This window comes from Chionomys nivalis, chromosome 24 (genome assembly GCF_950005125.1).
Source record: "Chionomys nivalis chromosome 24, mChiNiv1.1, whole genome shotgun sequence".
Classification (NCBI taxonomy): Eukaryota; Metazoa; Chordata; class Mammalia; order Rodentia; family Cricetidae; genus Chionomys; species Chionomys nivalis.
Window position 1 is genome coordinate 48,196,692 of NC_080109.1, and position 19,604 is coordinate 48,216,295.

Consider the following 19,604-nt stretch of genomic DNA (forward strand, 5'->3'; position numbering starts at 1 on the left):
GAGCATGACCAAGAATAGTCGCCGGTACAGTATAAAACCCTACCCCAAAAAAGAAAACAGAAATAACAACAACAAAACATATTCTGAATAAAAACTACTTCCTATGAACCTTCTTTGCTTTCTTGTTAATCCTCTCTGCTCAGTTTAAATAACAAAATGTGTACTTTATTTTTAACTAAAACAAGCTTGCTCCCTCCCTGATTCCATCAAGAGTCCCTCATACTAAAGGTGGCCATAGTTGCACAGAAATCCTGCTTTCCTGGATTTTCAGATTTTAATAGTAGGAACTGAAAAAAAACCTGCTTTCTTGACCATCCTTGACCTTAATGTTCTGCTATCTTAGAATCACTTCATAGTTTTGTGATTCACATTCAGTTCCAAGTTAAATTTTGTGAAAGATGTGGTCTATCTTACCCATCATTTTAGTGTAAATGTCTAATGGTCCCCACATCATTTGCCTGAAACAGTAATTCTGCAGTGAGCCTCTGTTTCCACAGCCTCCCCTCAGTGAGGATCTGTGAGATTTCCTGTTTGTGTTCTATTCCCTTGGACAGGTTAGCTTGTTTTTATTAAACTGAAGCAAACATAGCCAACAGGAAGAGTCAGCTTTTTCCAGACATCACTTCTTTGAAGATCCTTTCATTCTTGCTCCCTATACTCTTCTCCAAAGATGTAACTGATTCCACCATAGGCTGCAGTTCCTTCCAGACAAGCAACCTACATGCTGTTTGAGCCTGAGGCTAGCCTGTTGCTTACATTTTTTTTTTTGAGCAGTGTGTGGTCAGTTTTAGCAGGTACTGGCACATGGTAAGTGTGTCATGAATGCTTGAGAAAAGTAACTGTGTTACATATGAATGCTCTTCTAATTATAGCAAAAGCAATTTCATTTCAATATTGCCAAAACCATTTCCTCTATCAGTCATTAAATTCATATAGAAATTAATTTCACCAACGAAGCAAGTTTATCTCATATAACACACTGAAGAAACTACCAAGCAAGAAAAGCCAAGCATGCAAAATCTCTTTAAAATATTCCCTATAATTTTGGTGAAAATGACATCAGGAAGTTTGTTTTCCATTTTGTTTTTTTGTTTTTGGTTTGTTTTTGTTTGTTTATTCCTTTTTTAAACAAACAAGCAATCTCAAGGCAAAAATGAAGTGGAATCTTTTTTCCCATTTTAAGCTTGCCCTGTGATTAAAGATTATAATCAATATCCTGCATTTTTGTGATTCTAGATAGAACCTAATTAAGTATCCCCCCAGCATAGTTTTTCTTACATTCATATGTAATCTTTTTTGTGCCTTTACAGTCCCTATATCATGGCTCTGTGTGAGCAGGAGTAAACTGAAGATGCTTCATCTCATAAATTTGAAAGGTCCAAGAGGCCCCAAGGCTTCTCTGCCTTAGCAAATGAGAAAACTAATCTGAACTTTAAGCTCTTTCTCAAGTCAGCCCCTTGCCCAAAATACTCAGCCAGCGTAATGGCAGAGAAAAGGGACCTAGGAGAGGATGCCAGATACAAAGTGTATTTCCTGAAGAAAAAAGAACATATCCTTCCTCCACAGGGGCAGTAATCTGAGGGAGTTGGAATGTCATTTCCTGTAATTCTGTCCCTAGTTATTTTCTTATTACAATTGGCCAAAGGAAGAATGTGCATGGGAGATTTGGTCGCCAGAAGGCACCATCACACTTGCAAACCAGGCAATTATAGATGTGGAGGAGATGCACAGGGCCAGGAAATCCAGAGACTGCCCTTGACCACACTGCTCAGGCAGCAGTGTCCGCTTGTCTTGTTCGTGGTCTGCTGTCCCAGAAGCAGAAACCCCTTCCTGGTAGGTAGCCTTTGTCTAGAATCTGGCTTTCCTTAATTTAGGCAAAGCCTGTGAGCCACTTTCTCTGATCCTCTAACTGTTCCTTTCAAACTTTTCTTCCCCAGTGACACCTACACTGTGGCTGCTGGCATTTCTGCAATGCATGCTTTATGTCACAACGTGGAGAGTGCCTCTGCCTCCTTTACTAATTCATCCAATTAGCACGTTAATTGCCACATCTTACACATCACTTTTTATTGGTGAAGTTTCGCCAAGCTGATACTTTGAAGATGTTAATTATAATGCAATAGCAGTTGTGGCATAAATTGTCACACACACTTGCAAACACAGTCTAACCTTTGACATTCAAAAAAATACAATAAAAACTTAATGGAATTCTTTTGCTTCTCAAATGTCTCAACAAGCAAGTCACACTAAATGAAACTATGATGAAATGAAAGCCTCTCTGTGTTAAAGATCCACATTTGGGCATTGTAGTATGTACTGTAATCCCAACAGTTGGAAACTACTGCAGAAGGATTACCAAAAATCCCCTGAGCCAACTGGGGAGGACCTGTCGATCTAAGAAGCTGCCACACAGGGAACTCTTTAAGTTTATATTTTCCAACTTATGAGCAAAGAGAAATTGTTATAACTAACAATATTGAACAAACTAAAAGACAAAGCTTAACAGTTTGGGGGAAAAGAGCATTTGTTAATATAAAGATAGTTAACATGGGGAGGCTACTAGCTCTGTATCTCAGCAGGAACACTAACAAAGTGTGAGGACAAGTACAGACTCAAGACAACCCAAGACCAAGTTATCAGCACAAGGAAAATTTATTTGCCCCAGAGGGACAAAGGGCAGGGAATAAAAAACAAAGACAACAGATGAAGAACAAGGGAGAAGGAAAAGGGTTATTTGCTGTTATTTGTTATCTCTGGGTAGAGAGGAGACAGACATGGCCCACAGGCAAATGGTGGTTTATGAAAGTAAAAGGGGAAAACCTGTTTTAGGATGAAGTGTTTAATTTTAACTGGGCATGTTGATTAGGTGAGCCAAAGGGGGTGGGGATTGATTGCCAGAATTCAATACTTTGATAGCTGGGCCGTGACAGTCAGCTTCAAGGGGAGGAAGTAACGAAACAAAGAAACAGACCTTGTTACTAGCTTTAGGCAGGTAATCTAAAGGATTGTAGCAAGGCCACGAGAATGGAGGGGAGAGGGGAGAAGGGCAAGGCCTCCCAGAGCCGTATTTGCTGTTCTCAGGTTGGCTAGAGCTCTTCATAAAGGAATCCTGCAGGATTTTAACTGTAAAGGCGCCAGTTCTCTAAAAGGCCTTAAAGATACAGCAAACAGTTCCTGCCCACACATGCGCGTCCAGCTTTGGTTGCACTTTATTAAGTGAATATTGGAGTGGTGTTTGGCCAAATAACGGAAGGAATGAATAAAGAGAATCTCTCATTGGCAATTAGTACAGAGGAGACTGATGCTATTGGAAGTGAGTCTTTCTGTTATTCACTGACAGTCTGCTCTGAGCCAGACTGTTTCTGAAAAGTGTTGGTGTGAACACACCCTTCAATATTTCTTCCACACTGACTGTAAATATAATCTAGGCATAAATCTTCAAAAGTAAATAGCAGTGAGCACTTTAATCCTTTGTAATAAATCAGGAAAATGGGAAGCCTGTGCCTGCTGATGAAGTTTTAGTGCAGGTCAAAGCAACAGTGTACTGGAGAAGGAGCATGAGAGAAAACCCAGAACAGTTTGCTAATGATTCAGAGTTCCTCTGTGATACAGGACTGCGTTATCCTTATTCCTGTCTTTGCTGGTTATTGTGTGGGGATGTTTTCCTCCTATATTCCAGATCAAAGGAGAGCAAGTTTGTGTTTTTCAGAATGTCTGCTTAAGCATATCATAGACATGATAGAAAACTAATTCACAAAACCCGTCTGCCATCAATAACTCTGAGTAGATGAGATGCATATAGAAGTAATTCTAATGCAATGCTGAACACTTTCCATGGCACAAGTAAATTAATTTTACTAAAGCTAAGCAAAGGAAGAAATGATTTCCAAACTGGTAGACTTCGAATGTCTTCTGGTACAGGTCATATTTGATTTACCTTGGAAGAAACAGTAAGTGTAGAAGTTACGAAACTTTGCTTGCGTTAGTTTAATCAAAGCAAGGAAGACTAGCATCTGGTAGAAAGGTTACAAAATAAAATCCTGGGTAACTTTCATATTTAAGCAAACAATCACAAACATTTACAAGGCTGTACTATGAATTATTTCAGACTTATTTATACTAAAAGATACATGTTCCTCCTTTGACCTTTACCTGTACACAAAATATCCTGGTTTGAAAATAACAATCCTTACAATTTTTTAGAATGTTCACATCATATTGTTAATTGCTTTATGCCAAGCTAGTTGAGAACTCCTTATAAGGACTTTTCATTGGAATCTCTAACTTAAATAACAAAGGAAAAAGCAGAAGGGCTCTTTGCCCTTAGCCTTCACTGAGGCAGTGAACCTCGACGGTCAGCTTGGCTGGATTTGCCGTCATGGAGGAAACAGACGTCTGGAAATGGCTATGAGAGTGTTTCCAGAGTTTATGGAGACACCCCACGCCACTCCCCCCCCCACCACACGCGCACACACCCTGACTGTGCTGAGAACTGGAGCTGAGGTTCCAAAATGAATAAAGAAGAAAAGGAGAAGGGCAGCTAAGCATCAGTATGTGTACCTAGGGCTTCACGACTATAGATACACGGTGCTAGGCTGGTTCCTGATTTCACTGCTCATGCCTTTCTATCATGAAGAACAACATTCTTTCTAAAATCATGAGGCAAAATAAGTCATGCTTCTCTTAGGTCAATTTACATAGATTTTTTTTGTCATGTTAATTAAGAACATATCTACTATGACTTTCATCTGCAGCATGGCATTTCAAGTTTGAATATATGTATTTAAACAACAAAAATAACCACTAGAAAAGTAGAATTAGGATAAATCACAGACATCCTACTCTGAGGAGAGGCAAAGTGGAAAAGGAAAGTATACAAAGCCATCAAAATACACGAAAAGGATGAAGTAAGACCACCAAGAAAGAACAACAAGTAAAAATTTTAAGATAGACCTGGACTAAGACCCAACCCCAAATTTTGGAACAACAAGTAGAATTATTTAAATTACTCCTTCAAAAAAAAAAGAGAATAATACAAAATTAGAAAATAGCTGTATTCTTAACATATCAATGAGGTACAATGGCCAGAATTACCTTAAAAAATTTTATGGGCATTTGTTACAAAATAACACACAGTTAAAGCATATGGCTTAACAATTATTATTAAAGAAAATAAAAATATCATATTAAGCTAAATTTTGTAGTAATGAAAAACATGTTCTACCAAGGGAATTCAACAGAAATCTACTGAATCATCTTTCTAAAAATAAACAAAATGTTCATTGAGGGGAAGAACAAGGGAATTTTGCAATCATCAAAATTGAAACAAAGGCCTATTAGAAGTTAACAGATTATATTATCTGAAATAATCAGATCATAGATGACTTGAATTACTTAAATTTGAACATAATATAGGGAAATCTATATGGTGCAAACAATATACTCCTTCTTTCTAAAGGGTACTAGACCACTAGCCCAATCTCAATAAATTTCAAAAACACAAACAATATTATGTATAAAAAAACAGAAGGATCAATATATAACCCATTGAGATTTTTAAAAACTCAACTTGAACATTTGGAAGATCTAAATATACATAAATGGATAGCAATGTGGGAGAATAATCATTATGAAAAGCAAACAACTGTATGATAACAGAAAGTACCAAAATACATTTAAAATGTTAGACTAAAATTGCAAAGAGGAGAGAATACATGAAAGATGCTTTAAAAAATGAGAAAGACTGATTCATAAAATTTAAAAGCTAAGTAGTAAGCATAGCGAGAAGCACAAAAAGCTTGAGTCAAATCTGATAGTAACCCCAAAAAGAGGAAATAAAATCACAGCAATAAGAAAGGCACATAGTTTCATCATGACTCAAAAGGATAGTTGGTAAATTATACTCGTATTTGTAAATTAATAAAAGATTGATTTTAGCTGCCTTTAAAAAAAAGTAGAAGAGCTAAATATACCAATAGAGGTAAACATTGAATTGTAGAATTAATTAAATATTTACCATGGTATAGAAAGGACCCTAACTCATGGTAGTTTTAGGAGAAAGATAGATAAAAGTTTCAGCTTGTCAGAATTATTCTAAGACATAGGGAAAAGAAAGAAACTTCAGGAAACTTCTCATCATGTTCAAATGTCAATTAACTTATATCTTTAAAAGATGAGAAACAAGAGGAGAAAGGTCTGAAATTTATAAATAAATGCCTTCAGATTTTAGCTATCTGTGGTTTACTAGAAGTTCTACACCAACGAAGATGCTAAACCTATTGAGTGGGACACACTATCAGCTCAAAAGCTCAACCTGAATAAATTATTAAGAAAAAGAACTGTTCTGGATGGGAATTCCTCAACCTGAAAAAGCAATTATTTCAGGAACATGAAACAGATAGCTCTTAATGGGAAACCAACACAGACAGCAAATGAAGTTAGCAAAAGAAAAGAAGGCATCCTGTAATCAGAGAATGCATGGCATAAGATAGGAAAAACAAAAATGCAAAACTCTTTGGGATTTAGTAAAGATTTAGAAACATTAAAGGGTTGAAAAAAAGAAACAAATTCATATGTGATAGTGCAGACACGTTACCATAGCAACAACACTGTGGGGGTTGGTGGAGGAGCATAAGGTGCACAAGTCCAACCTGGGCTACATGAAGGAGGGGAAAATGGCAAGAAGGAGGAAGAGGGAAATGTCAGACGTATCTATGGACAAACTTTTGAAGGAATATAATAAAAATAAGGTAAAATTTTAATTAAAAAAACAAATATTTAAATGGAGAGGGACACTATTCCTCTAAGCAATTTTAATAATTTAAAACTATATTTCTATAATTAGCCTATAAATTTAAGGCCTTCTCAATCGAGCAATATTTAGGAGAAGAAGAGACAAGGAATGTAATTATTGTAAAGTGTATGAAGCAAAGCTCTGTGAAATTCGCATAGCCGTGAAGAAATCTGTTAATAGGAGAATGATGGAGCACATCAGGTGTAGATGTAAGCACAGTTTATAATAAGGATCATATTTTAAATCACCTGCTTATAGGCTCAATGGATAACAACCTATCAGATAAACAACATAATTTTTAAACTCAGCAATATGAATATTGGTATTATAATGCTCTAGAAGTTATCTTGTAATTGTATCTCTTCATAAGCTCAGGCTAAGCTGTACTTCTTTAGGGTTCTTCAACTCACTAATAATCATCTGAGAAAACGTGGTGGTATTTGTAGGAGAAAAGTGCATACAGTTCAGGGCATCAGTATTGTCCATTAAACCCATCTTCTGACTATAATGGGTCCCATGTCCACACATGGTTCAGAAAAGTATGTATACCTGTTTCTATCTCACAATAACAGAACAAAAATGACCCTTACCAAGCCTCACAATCATAGATGCTGAGCCACAGTCAGCATGGATTCCACATTTACTCATCAAAGCTAAGTTGCCCACATTGCTTCAAACGCCATACATTTACAGTATCCTGGCTGTTCCTTGAGTGGAATGTGTCACTCTGGTCAACCCAGCTTCTTTAATCTGATTGCTCTGCAGCTGTGTTTCTTGTCAGAACAATCTGTTCTGTACAATTACTGCAAATCTCAACAGGGATTATGCCACATCAACTCCAGTGTCGTCTGTGTGACATGACATATGTCATTATGCCAGACAGGAGCTACGTGTCCTATGGGACTAGGCTTCCTGAAGGTCAATGGCAGACAGCCTGGTATTAGCCACCGCTGAGGCATAGACAGGTTTCTCGATTAGTTGGCTATGCGGGATATGGGCTTTGTACAATCTCTTTCATAATAATGATAGTGTTTATATACACAAGACAAGGATCATTCTCTTCAGAAACAGCTCTGGGATAGGGAAGAACAGTATGGGAATGTATAAGACTACAACAGCAGAACCTTTGTCATACACAGGGTGTATGATGAGCAAGGGAACAGATGGGTTAGTGTTGATGGACAAAGACTGTTATATTATACTTTGAACTTAATGGATAGGCTTGCTAGATTCCAACCCCCATAGTGTCTGCTGCATAAGAAGGTACTAAGAAGTATATTTCAACAGGTGCAGAGAATTGATTAGGCATATTTGGTCACTAGATGAAATAAAGGATTAGGAAGAGGAAGGGCCATGATAGCAATAATGAGACAGAAACTTTCTATTCATAAGATGAAACCACTTGTTTGAGGTTTACATTCCCAAGGACAAGATTTCCTCTTCTAAGGATGCTTTATGTGTAACACCTGTTCCTGATAATGTACTTTTGTTAAATATTGCTGATGTGACTAAAAGAAGCTTCCATACTGTGCCAACCAATGACACATTACCTTCTTATTTGTTCTTTGTTTGAATACTACATAATGAAAACATGAATTTAGTAAAATTGCAGCAGATTCCAACCACTCTCTTGTGTGTTGTGTCTGTCTGTCATTCGCCGAACTTGTACCTTCCTGTTACCAGGACCCTGCTTCTCCCACGGTCTGAGTGGCTCCCCTGAGCCGGTCCGTGGCAGGATTAAAAGAATAAATTAGATACAAACCTATAAGACAGAAAAAAAAATTGTATTTTATTTTCTTATAAAGTTAAATTCTTCTTTTAGAAATAAAATTAAAGATGTAAAATTATTTGCATCCCATTAAAATATTAATTCTGATGAAAATTAATTCGTAAATATAACATAATAAGAAAGAAAACTATTCAGCAAAAAACTAGACAGAGAACAAAACTGGACTATTACAGAATAAATGGTTCAAAAAATCAGAAAAATACAAATGATAATAAAAATTTAGGTCTCCTCTGTGTGATTGTTTAAAACAAATTGAAAGATAAATTAAAAGACTGAGAAATGGAAATCATAGACTAATCAGAGGACTGAGTCTTGTCAGGTACAGAGAGCTTGCAGGTCTAACTAGTGACAGAAGGCAGATTTTATTAGATCAGAATCTGTGCATGTACTGTGAGAGACAAATCTGCCTCAGGGTATCTGTTTCCTTAACAGATGCTAAAAACACATAATTACAGGAAATTTTCTGTAATGTCTTTAACATCAACAGTGAACTCATGTATCGCTTAATGGAAGGAAGATTAAATATTTGGGGGCATACCTACCTGATAGCATGCATAACACAGATATTACAACATGTAGTGATAGACAAAAGTTTCTGAACTGTGTATAAAATAAAATGTCAAAGAAACATAGATATTATGTTTTTAAACATCCATACCAACTATATATCTGTATTTTAAAGCAAGAATCACATGCATGCATGTGAATATACATATAAAATATATAGACTATGTCTGCAGAGGACAAATATAGAGAGAAAGGAGTGAAACTGTAGAAATAGTGGACTTTTAGTGTGTACTCTGTCTATACAATATTCTTGAATAATATATTCAGATGTTATTAATATAAAAACTTTTGCTAAAATTTCAAATAAAAATAAAGTTTGACCAGGTGAAGACTTCTTCCCAATGTATTTCATAAAGCTTTAATCCACTGAGACTTTTCACACCAGCAAGTCTCTCCAAAGAGGATACACCAATCAATGTCAAATGAAATTTTCAGTTTCCAGGCAGAGAAGTGGGTTGCGTAGCAGCAGTCACCGACAGTTTGGGTACATGTAACAGAGCATTTCTGATCTGGTCACAGGCTTTTCAAAACTGAGAAGAATTGGTATGACGGATTATGAAGTAAGTTCTGAAGGGCATCTGTGAGGGTAGGTTCTGGTGAAGGCTCTAGATGTCTCTGAAGGGAAGCTATTTACCTGCCGGTGATATGCAATTAAATTTAGGAGGAAAACGAAATCAAAGGTGTAACAAAATTTGAAAAGTAGAACAAAATTCAAGATTTGTTGAATGTAAATTGAAATTTTACAGCTAGTTCTGTGAAGAGTCCCAAAGCAACCAAAAATAATAAAAAACCTGTGAGAAACCAGAATAATATATATATATATATATATATATATATATATATATATACTACTAACGACAGATGGCTAGGAAGAATTTAGGCGTAGAAAGGCAGCAGAGGCTTTGTGGAATATTACTTTACACTGTGTGAATATATGTCACTATGATTGGCTTAGTAAAGAAGCTGACTGGACAGGAATAGGTTAGGTAGGACTGGCAGAAAATGTGCAGAAGCAGAGGGGTCTTGGGAGTCATGAGGAGACGCAGAGGAGATGCAGAGAACTTGCTGTACTGAGAAAAGGCACTGTGCCACATGACAGAGTGTAGATAAGAAATATGGATTAATTTAAATAATAAGAGCTAGTTAATAACAAACTGACCTATCAGTCAAACATTTATAATTAATAATAAATCTTTTTGTAGTTATTTAGGAACTGGCTGGCAAGATAGAAAAATTCCACAAACAAAGTTTGAAAGCCCAAAACTTAAGAAAAACATGGTAAATATGTGTGACTATTATTTTACAGTCTTGCATACACACTGAATGGGGCAGTTATTTCACATTTTTTCTTTTAAATATTTACTCTAACATTTGTTCACTTTGTGGTTGCTGATATTTAAAATACTTTTATTTATTCTCTGGGAACTTAGTACATGTATACAATGTCTTTTGATTATATCTACTACAAATCTTTACCTTATGTCTCAGGTATAGCACTCTTGGACATAGACCCTCTGTTCTACTACAGTTATCCATACCTATCCATATTTATTAACGTTATAATCACAAAATTGTGTTTAACTTGTCCTTGAAGTATATATCCTTCTGCACCATGACACAGACTGTGTTGTTCCTCAAACAGCCTTTAACAAGGATTAAGCAAATTCAACTAAAAGACACACAGGCTACCTTTTCTGCTAGGGAAGTCTTTCCTATCAGCCAGCTGGATAGTATAACTGTCTTTACCCCAAAACGCTCTATTGCTTTCTTGATGTTATTATTTTTCTAGCAATTGTATTTGCTATGTTTGAGCTGCCTGGAGTCCCTTCCCTTTAATGCCCCACTTGTCTTTACCACCCAATCCCAGTGATAGGTCCTATTGCTCAGAAGCATGGTGCCTACAAAATCCGGTTTGGGGAACCTAGAAAACAAATCTGAAACAAATCTGAGTTGATTTAAAGAATGTATAAAACCATGAACTCACAAAAACACACTGTCAGAAAATGGATCATGCGAAGTGTGTTTTGTATGGCGTCTTATCATACAGTCATGTTCTGCCGGGAAAATAGAAACTATTGCTGATTTTTGTACATGAGATTAAAAATTGAAGAAAACTTGATTGCAGAAGTAAAAGACATGCTGAGACATGAAACAAAGAATAGTAAAGCCACCCAAAGATCACTAACGGCAAAGGCTAGAAACACAAGGGCATGGAAATACTGAGAGAAGCTGAACCCCAGAGGCCAGCTGAGGGAAACCTCCACAGAGGAGATGCAACCAGCTGAGGAAAACCTCCACAGAGCTGAACCCCAGACCTCCACAGACAAGATGTAACCTATGCTGTATACCACCCCCATCTCCACTTCTTGCTTCTTTCTTCTCATCCTTTAAAACCCCAAAGTACTTCCCATTTATTGAGTCTACTGAGACTCGATTCTGATCCTGGGAGGTGTGGCCTATACAAGGCAGGACCTGCGGAAGTGAGGTTCACGTGTGGTGCTAAAGAGAACAGGGAGAGGGGAAAGATATGAGCTGACCCAGGACTAGTTCAGATTCCATCTTAATCTCATCTAAGAAACATGTGAATGATTTCCATTTATCACAGCAAGTCTAAAGGTTAAAGGTAAAAATAAAATTGTGTTAAATACATCCCACACTAAAAGTTATAATTTTAATTTTGAAACTCATTATGAATTTGTCAGCATATCTTTATAGTTCAGTAAGCATAAATTAAGTATATGTGGAAACAATTATTGATAAATCTATATTTTAATCACATATCACAGCATAACTAATAACTATCATAAAATTTTGATTTCAGCTATGGAAATAGTACCTATAATCTCAACACTGAGGCAGTTGATGCAGAAAGATTGAGAAAATGCAGCCAGTTGGGGCTCCATAGTAAGACCCTGTCTCTGAAAACCTCAACTGGCTAAAATACAGAAAACATCTGATTGTGAAGTGACCAATCCTGATGGACACACTTATAATACAACTCTTGTACCTGAGGTTCAGGGACCAATGCAGAAAAATAGATAGAAAGATTGTACGAGACAGAGGAGGCTGTGGAACAATGTCTCCTTGAAATGACGGGAAAGCTCAACTATAACACTTCAAACAATATGGCTGCCTAAACCGAACTGAACAATAACAATACTAACAGCCATGCTAAAGAGGAAGGGGAAGTCTCCAGAGGCCCCAACCCTAGACAAAGAACTGCAGGCAACTAAAAAGTGTGAAGAGTAGGAAAATTAGTCTTCTATAGGAATAAGCCCATGAATTGGTTATTCAAGATCAAGTGGTCAATACTGAAACAATATACATGTACAAGCAACACTAAGCAGGTTATATGTATTTTTTTTTGTATTTTATATGCAACAATAACTATTACAGGAAAAGAAAGCATGAATTTGAGGGAGGGCAAGACACATGGGGGAGTGGAAGAACAAAAGGGGAGGATGATGTAGTTATATTTTAATTTAAAAATAAAAAAATTAAAAAGATCTTGTCTCAAATGAATTTATTTAAGCATTTGTTTAACTAATGATCCAGGATCTAGCATTATTATAGTTAATGTAACTTTACTAAATTTTAGTTTATTTCTATAACATTATCCAGTATTACTTTTAATCATGGAGAAAGGATAATATATTAAATGCTGATTCTCTTTACTCAAACTATGCTTCATGTAGACTCCTCAAGTCTGTTTAGAACCTGTCTACAGCAGACTGCATAGTGACCAAGAGCTTGCAATTGGCTATGACTTAGACAAAATAGCTCACAGACAGTATTTGTGGAAATGTTAATGGGAACATATTTAAAAAACAATTTTATTAATAATACCATGAATATGGTTATAGGCAGGAAAACCAGACAGGAAGTAGAGGTGGGTCAATGAGAACAGGAGAATTCTAGGAAGAAGGAAGTCCTAGTCTGTAGACCTGATCCAGCCACAGAACAAGCAAAATGTGACTGTCTCACGGAAAAAGGTACCAAGCCACATGGCTAACATAGACAAGAATAATAGGCTAATATAAGTTATAAGAGTTAATAAGAAGCCTGGGCTAATGGGCCAATCAGTTTATAATTAATTTAGACCTCTGTGTGATTTTTTTGGGACTTAACAACTGCGGGAACCAGGCAGGACAGAAAACAAATATCTTAGTTGAGAGATTGCACCAAGAATTATTCTATATACTCCAACAAAACTTGTTCCTTTCTGCTCTTGAGGGAGTTGTCTTCTTATCTCTAGATAAAGGCACAAGCCATCACAAAGGATGGCTACAGTTATTATACAGACCAAGTGATCTCATTGTATTTGTAGACATAAGTCATACATATTTCTAAAGGGGATTTAACACAAACTAAAATAAAAACACAATGAAAGTAAAATGACTACCACCTAGAATTAAAGATATTAATAATGCAAGGATAATAAGTAAAAATGTACCAAGAAACTCTTATAGAAAACAAAGCAAACAAAGAATATTTCTGAGCTCACTAGATGTTGAAGAGAACAGAATATAGTTGGGTTTTCCAGCTCTCAGAGTCAAAGAAAAAGAAGTGCAAACTGTCTTGGTAGGAAGGGCTCTGCTTTCCCAGCCCCATTTCGGCCTCACTGGGATGAATGATGACAGCAACTTCACAAGAACCTCTGACAGCAGAAGGCAGGCTCTATCTCAACCACAGGGCTCTGCAACAGCTTCAGAGGTGTTCTGTTTCGTTCCCGTCTCGGTGATCCTTGGTTGAGTAGAAATAGTCACAGTCTTATAGAATTCCCGATTTTTTCCCTGTCTGTGGCTTTTATGGAAATCTGATTTTACATGCTGTATATATTTTCTTTTCCAAATTATGTTGCTGTTTGCAGAAGAGGAAAACGATTATTTTGGATCACGGGGACACTGTCTTGACAACACTTTTTGGTGAAGTTCAGGCTTTCAATGATTAGACACAGTTCAATAATTCAAAAATTTAAAATGTATAATTTTGCTCTGGAAAACGGGTTGGAAAAAAACAATTCTTTTGGCTCCTAATTAATTTTCGTGGAAAAATCTGCTTTACACAGCTTTGTATGGAAATAGATCACTACTGCCACCTCCTGGCCAGCAAACCACCCCACCGAAATCTAAGTCTTTTGAGGAGTCCTATAATCTGGGAAAGCAAGATTGCCCCATAAATAGACAATGAAGTATAAAGTATTTATGGTAAGATGATCGTTGGAATTTTATTATTAATTTCTTTAAGACATTTACAGAAATTCATTAGAGTTGATAAATAGTAGCATTTGTTTTGTGAGCTCTTTATATTGTACAGGAATTCTGTTTGTTACAACTTTTTAAGTTAAATGCATATGATGGGTCTACCTGCGATGGAGAAAAGTGTTAGAGGCCTTCAGGAAGAAAGCTTGGAAAATGTTTGCTTTGCTTTGGAGGATAGGTGCTGCATCGGGTACTGCATGCGGTCAAGGAAGTGACAGGTGGCTTTCTACCACAGAATAAAGCTGATGGCATAGATAATACCTCTGACAACCTTAATCCATCTTTCTGCCGTGGGGGCTTTTAGGGGCGATGAGTGATAATGGCCCCTTCCGACTCTGCTTGTCATCCTGCTTCGTTTCTCTTCAGGTCTTTCTCCCTTCTCATTGTTCCCCTTCACAATCATTTGGTGCTGATGGGGGGCCTCTTCCTTCCTTCTAGACATCAAATCCTCAGCTGCATCAGAGCCTGCTTCATGGACTCCCTGCCTGAGATGCTAGCTGAGCCATTTAGGAAACAGATGTCATTCAGTCTCCAAGGTGCACTCCAGGGTGCACCTCTGTCTTCGTGACTGCAAATACTTCTTGCTGCAGATGAATGCAAGGGAAGAAAAAGGATGACTTCAAACTGTTTCCCTGAAGGTCAGATCCACAGTGTTCAGAGTCTTAGCTCTTCGAGCTAATCATTGTATCGAAGATGAGTTTAACAATGAGTCTTTCATACATGGGTTGAAATTAACATCACAGACAATTGAAAATTTAAAAATTTAATAAATATTCCTCAAAAAGGGGGAATATTTTAGTTGTTGCCATTATTTTAATTTTACTGCATTGTATCCTAAATTTTACCTAAATTCCTCTCAAGTCTGACAAGTGTGAGATTGTTTTTAGTTTACACTAAAGGTAGAAAGAAGAATGAACACTGTAGAAATCAGCCTGGACTTGAGCTTTGAAGCATGAAATTGCTCCAATTTAGTACCTTGGGAATTGTTCAGCTGACCTTCCACACTGGTTGCCTCTTACATTGCTGGTTAAGCCAATTTTCTGAAAAACCAAGCCTGGAAAACCATCAGGAGGGAGCATTCTCCACACCTTGGAATATATCATAATAATATCATGTATCAGTGATATATCAAGGTGATGAACATTGAAAAACGGTATATTCTTCTGTCCCAGCTGACCACTAGCTCCAAATGGTTACTGTTGGAAATAAGTTCAGATAAATCAAGGAGAAAATAATCACACAAATATAAGAAAAAGATTTTGAAAGAAAAAATAGAGAGCAAAGCAAATATATAATAAAATCAGCCAAAACAATGAATAAAATGCCCACCCACATAAATGCTTCCATAGCCAAAATAGTATTAAATGTCCATGTATATATCACTTACTATGTAATAGAAATTTCTGTATTCAGTTTGCATACAAATTAAATTAACTTCTCAGGACATTCTCATTCTTCCCATGTTGCAGATTCTTTTCAAAAAAGCAAAAAAGAAAATAATAAAATAATAAAATAATAAAAAACAACAAAACAAAAAACTAGGAAACATTCAATGCATTTCCCTGATTTCTTTGATATCACACACCTTTTTATACAACAAATTAAAGAGATTATTAGTAAAAGTTATATGTTTCAGCTAGACAAGGACCTATTAAACAATAGAATAACTATCATTAACAACAAAATAGCATATACTTAAAAATTTCTATTGATGGAGGAGGGTCATCTGTCTATGTGTTACTTTCATTGGTTAATAAAGAAACTGCCTTGGCCTTTGATATAACAAAAAATTAGGTAGGCGGAGTAGACAGAACAGAATGCTGAGAGGAAGAAGGCAGTGGGGCAGACGCCTCAAGTACACAATATAGCTCTCCTCTCCGAGATGGATGCAGGTTAAGAATATTCCCGGTAAGACACCACCTCATGGTGCTACACTCATTAGAAATCTCAAGATGTGAGAGTTAGCCAGTAAAAGGCTAGAGCTAATGGGCCAAGCAGTGTTTAAAAGAATACAGTTTCTGTGTAATTATTTTGGATAAAGCTAGCCAGTGGCCAGGAGGCCCGCTGCACAATCTACATTCTATTAAACATTCTCATTCTAAAGCACACAGTGTATAGGGGTCAGCTGAATGACTCAGCAAGTCAAAGCGCTTGCTGTCCAGGTCTGGAGATTTGAGTTTGATCCCTAGAACCCCTTTAAAGGTTGGAGGAAAGAAGTGACTCTAAGGAAAGAAGTGACTCTAAAGATTGTCTTTTGGCTTGCACACATGTACTGTGACATGTGTGCCAAAACACAGGCATATTATGCATACTCACACAATTATAATTTACAATTTTGATAGTATATGAGACAATTGATATTCTAATTAGTTTGACGTAGTTATTCTACCTATAACTATAAACATTAATACCAAATTACCATATTATCAATACAAATATATATAATTTATTTTTGTCAATTACAATTAAAAACAAAACATACTAAAGGTTTACAAAGTAAATAAGAATGTCAACTTAGTGGCTCAATAAAAAATATTTTATAATCAACCTCACTATTAGAAGATATAAAATTTAATTAAATATACTTTTAATCATCAAATATCAAGCATAAATATGAAATGCTCTGTATGAAGCATTTTAAGAGAGGGGTTTTTTCATTTTGTCTTTGAATATACATATAATTGATATGGTCACCCTCAACTTAGTTATAAGAACATAATACATGAATATGCATGAGTGTTGTGTTCTCATTCAAATTCAGCTCACCCTGAAGGATAAAATGCATTGTTTTGAAAATAAATGAAATTATTTTAGAAAATAAATGAACAATACAGACCTTCATACAATAACAACTAGTAAACAAAAGAGGCCATGAATTTGAAGGAGAACAGGGAAGGAATATTAGTTAGTTATTAGTTATTTTAGTCAGTGTTCTGTTGCTGTAATGATGTCATAACCAAGACATTTTTTTTTACTAAACATTTAAAATATATTTCTCAACAAAATGAGCGACTCAGTCGTCATAACTGCTGATCTCCAGAGCAGAGCAGCCCACAAAGATGCAGCACTGATTTCTATCCCATAATCAGGGGTGAAAAATATACAACTTGTTCTGAACCAAAGCCACAACTTCTATTTTTGCAGTCTAAAACATTTCACTGCTAGTATGGTGGCCCTGGTTGAAATTATGTAGTTCCTTAAAAAAGAAAAAAAAAAAAAAAGAAATTAGAAAATCTCCTAAGACACTAAATTATCAATCTGGAATGTAGATTCTGAGCACAAAGCAGCTCAGGGCATCTAAAAAATAGAAAAACTTCCCACCCCCTTCCTCAGTAAGGCCTGAAAATAGAGAAGTAGTGTGGAGAGCCCCTGCTTTGGTACGGAGAATCACGGCCCCTGGACCCAGACCGGGACCGTGAGTAGCCATAGCTGGTACTCCTCTCAGGATAAACTCGGATGTACGAAGTTTCACCCTCGTGAGAGCGGAATTTTGTATCATCCAGTTTACGCAGAGCGTATTCCATGTCTTCTTTTCTCAGATACTCAACCATCCCCATTCCGTCTTTTTGTACATCTGCATAACAGACATCCCCAGCTTCACTCATGTGATCTTTCAGGTCCTGCCAGCTGCCTGATGGAGGAAGTCCTGAAACAAGAACTTGGAAATCAGATCGTCTTGTAGGAGGCCCATTCCTTGCACCACGGGGCCACCCACCCCGACCTCCGAAAGTCCTCGGGAATTCCACACGAAGTCGACACGCCATAATCATAACCATTTCTTCCATAAATTGCATCTTCAGCATCCCGCGGGTCCTCGAAGCGGACGAAGGCGAAGGGCATTGAGCTCGATCTCATGGATGCGGCCGTACTTGTAAAACAGGTCCTCCAGGTCCTTCTCTCGCACGTTGGTCGGAAGGTTCCCCACGTAGATGCCCTCTCCCCTGCGCTCGTCCGCCCAGCCCGACATCTGCACGGATCCCGGCTGCAGCTCCCCCGCAGGCTCTGAGGCGCTCAGCCGCACTGCATTGTGGGAACGCTCCCAAGACAATTTTTATAACAGAAAAACATTTAATTGGGAGCTTGCTTACAGTTTCAGAGGCTTAGTCCATTTTCATTTTGGCAAAGAGAATGGTGGCAGGGTGGTGTGACGCTGGGAAGTAGCTGAGAGCTACATCCTGATGTGCAAGTAGAAGAAGAGAGAACTTAGGCCAGGTATGGGCTTGAGAGACCTCAAAGTCCACCCCCAGTGACGTACTTCCTCCAACAAGGTCATACTTACTAATCCATCAAATCCTTTCAAATAGTGCCACTCCCTGGTGAATAATCACTCAACTATATGAGCCTATGGAGGTCATTCTTATTTACACAATTAATGAAGAGAATAAAGGACAGGGAGAAATGTTTTATTTTTATTACAATCTCAAAACTATGAAAAGTAGAGTGTGTAAAAATGTAGCGAAAAGCGGAAAAGAAGCCATCATCCCACATCATCATCAGGGCAATCAATTGGCCGCTTCATTTTAAAGTAAAATTAGTCAATTAAACAGTTTTAAATTATTTATAAGAACAACAAAATGTTTGTTATAGGTGAAAATAAATCTCCTTGAAAGGTTCTTGCATCAATTTTATTTCACTTCTTATGTAACAAGAACAATGTTTTTCTCCAAGTTTCAGTGACTGAAATTGCAAAACAAATAGTGTCTTTGAAACAACATTCCAACAGAACTATCAACTTGTGATAAAACCAATGTTTTTTTCTCATTTAAAATTATTATAAAGATTATCAACATCACCTTAAAATTTTAAATTGGCTTATTTAAAAAGAAAATGTGTTTTTAGTATTAAACTATAGGAATTTACTTCATATTCTAAACTGTCTTGTTGTTCTTTTATTGGGAGGTGGCTGAGGAGAGCACTGAGACAGGGTTTTAGGCTAAGACTGGTCTTGTGTTCACTGTATACACCAGGCTAGCCTTGAATTTGTGGTATTCCTCTTGTCTCTTCCTACCAAATACTGGGATTTCACACAGATCACATTCTAAATGTCAAAGCTATTTACAAAGCCTTCTCTTTTTGCTTAGAGTTTTCAGTCTAACAGACTTCAGCTAACTGCAGATATGACAAGAAGGGTTGCGGCGTCTCAATAACCAGCCACTTACAAAGATAATCACAGCCGTTTGAGCAGTTAACTTAA

The 19,604-nt window shown here is 36.9% G+C and overlaps 1 pseudogene; it reads right to left on the bottom strand.

Moving 5' to 3' along the window:
• Window positions 1-17,617: 17,617 nt before the first annotated feature.
• LOC130865997 (serine/arginine-rich splicing factor 9-like) lies at window positions 17,618-18,377 on the bottom strand (annotated as a pseudogene).
• Window positions 18,378-19,604: the final 1,227 nt, after the last annotated feature.